The 2,804-nt window shown below is 44.5% G+C and overlaps 1 long non-coding RNA gene across 1 annotated transcript in view; it reads right to left on the reverse strand.

Annotated features, from left to right (window-relative positions):
- LOC107566452 (uncharacterized) overlaps positions 1 to 2,332 on the reverse strand; it is a 2,936-nt gene extending 604 nt beyond the window's left edge. Inside the window, exon 1 of the long non-coding RNA XR_001606512.1 lies at positions 2,321 to 2,332. This is a non-coding gene — a long non-coding RNA (uncharacterized lncRNA). The remainder of the gene's footprint in view (positions 1 to 2,320) is intronic.
- Positions 2,333 to 2,804: the final 472 nt, after the last annotated feature.

The raw sequence follows: 2,804 nt of genomic DNA on the forward strand, positions 1-2,804 counted from the left end.
CCAACACTACAAGAGATTCTTGGAAACTTTACAACTGGTTTAATTCAACATCCTATACGCTCCTCTCCAGCACACAGCAAAGGTCTAAAAGTATTTTTTTTAAAAATATGTTTCTCTCTCTCTCTCTCTCTCTTTCATTCTTTAGTAATTACACATTTAAAAACGTGTGCATTCATGTGCATCTTTAGTGCATTGGAATGAAAAGAAAGATATCATTAGTTGATGATTTGATTGACTAAGTAACAAATGAGGCAGCAACTGAATGTATCACAGTCCATGCAATTATAACTCCTAATGCTGTCAAACTGAAATTACATCAGTAAGAAATACTGTTTACCTGTCGTGTCATCCATGCGGTGTGGGCGTGACTTCACTTGGCTTCTCAGTCGCCCTCTCCTGGATAAAACTGTGAATAGCCATGTGTTAGAAACTGCTAAGGATTCCTACATTTTAGCAGAAAATAACACTCCAGGGGGAGCTCTTGAGCGGCTGACTTTATTCACAGACGTCTTTCAAGTCTAACTTCTAATGATACACACTCTATCTCTATCTCTATCTCTCTCTCTCTCTCTCACACACACCTGTGCACACTCACACACACGCACTCGCACACACAAACTGGCTGGAAGACTGTTTTTATACAGGCGTGTAATACCTTCTTGATAAAAAGACAATTGATTTCACAGGTTATTTCATTTGGATGTATTTTTTCCGATGACTGACTTTCTTTGTCACTTTTTAGACTGTTGTACGGTCACATTGGATTTGAAAGCAAAACCCTTTCCTCCATACATCCACGCTACCAGAAAGACCACAGCATCCTGAATCCAACCATACCGGTTATGTGCAGATCGGACCTCTGCTTCACCACATACGGCCAGATAAGCTTTGGCCAATCAGATCGCATATGCTAATGAGGGTCGAATTAATGAGGGTGAAACTCGTTTTTATCTATATACCTAACCCTAACCCTAACCCTAAATCAACATCTAAAAAGATCTAAATCTAGCCCTGAACCAACACTTTCCCAAATTCTACCGTTCGTAGACTTATGGACCTGAAACCTAGCCTTCCCAAACCGAATATCGAAACGCCCAGTTAGGCTAATCTCTTAGAAGGGAACAAAACAAAACCAACAGGAATATCCTTTTCACAATCTCCTTACTTCCTGGTCCTCCACACTTTCAGCACAACGCCCAAATAGGCTTTTCTCCTGGAAAGGAGATGGATCAAGGCTTTCCTGGTATAGTCTAACAGGCGTAGGCCCGTGCACGCATCCTCAGTCTCCCTACTCCAAACCTTCCTAGACGGGTGCTAGGTCGGGGGGAGCTGTTGTAATTTTTCAAAACCTAACCCTTACCCACTGACTTAACCTTTTTTATTCCAAGACCTACCCATTTGAACCCTCAAAATGTATTAAATTTACTCAATCCACCCCGAATTGTTTCCTCTGACAGCAGAATTATAGAAAAATTTAATTACTTTACACATACACATTCAAGATAAGAAGTGGAAAACATGATGATATGCTGGGATGATGGGCTCTGGCCGTGGGGCCAGGCCCGAGCTGGACCGAAAAGTGGCCAGAAGGAGTCGAAGGACAGCGCACAACCGAAATTGAACTGTTTCGATTTCTGGATTTGTTCATTCCCTAACCCTAACCCTAACTACAAAACTCAGACAGATACGTCATGCCAAAAAATATGCTCACAGGAAGGGGGACAATGAATTTTATAAACAGGCTAAATACACACTGGAAAAAGAGTCCAGAGTGGCAAAGAGGAAGTATTCTGAAAAAATAAGGATTCAATTATTTTCCAGTGACTCAGCATCAGTGTGGAAAAGTCTGAAAGAAATCACCAACTACAAGGCACCATCCCACAGCACTGTGGAGAATCAACAACTGGCAGACGATCTGAATGAGTTGTACTGCAGGTTTGAAAAAACACCCCACACCCGCCCTGAACACCTCTCCACACAACCATTCAAAAATCCAGCAAACCCCCTCTCCTGCAATTCAGATCAGCGAAGACGAGGTGCGTCAGGTCTTCCGGAAGCAGAAAAGGAGAAAAGCACCAGATCCAGATTGTGTTACACCAGCCTGTCTGAAATTCTGTGCTGACCAGCTGGACCTCATCTTCACACAGATCTTCAACAGATCACTGGAGCTGTGCGAAGTACCTTCATGCTTCAAACGCTCCACCATCATCCCCATCCCGAAGAAATCCAAAATTAAAGCACTTAATGATTACAGGCCTGTGGCTCTAACGTCTGTGGTCATGAAGTCTTTTGAAAACTGGTGCTGGCCCACCTGAAGGACATCACTGGACCCTTGCTGGATCCTCTTCAGTTTGGCTACAGAGCAAACAGGTCTGTGGACGATGCAGTAAACATGGGACTGCATTATGTTCTGCAACATCTAGACAGACCAGGGACTTATGTGAGGATTTAACACCATCATCCCAAACCTCTTCCTGCCCAAACTAACTCAGCTCTCCGTGCCCACCTCCATCTGTCAGTGGATCAACAGCTTCCTGACAGACAGGCAGCAGCTAGTGAGGCTGGGAAAATACACATCCAGCACCCGTACGATCAGCACTGGAGCTCCTCAGGGTTGTGTTCTCTCTCCACTGCTCTTCTCCCTGTACACCAACGACTGCACATCTAAAGACCCCTCTGTCAAGCTCCTGAAGTTTGCAGACGACACCACACTCATCGGCCTCATTCAGGACGGTGACGAGTCTGCTTACAGACAGGAGGTCGAGCAGCTGGCTGTCTGGTGCAGTCTCAACAACCTGGCGCTC

Source organism: Sinocyclocheilus grahami, unplaced genomic scaffold, assembly GCF_001515645.1.
Source record: "Sinocyclocheilus grahami isolate Dianchi unplaced genomic scaffold, SAMN03320097.WGS_v1.1 scaffold1076.1, whole genome shotgun sequence".
Lineage (NCBI taxonomy): Eukaryota > Metazoa > Chordata > Actinopteri > Cypriniformes > Cyprinidae > Sinocyclocheilus > Sinocyclocheilus grahami.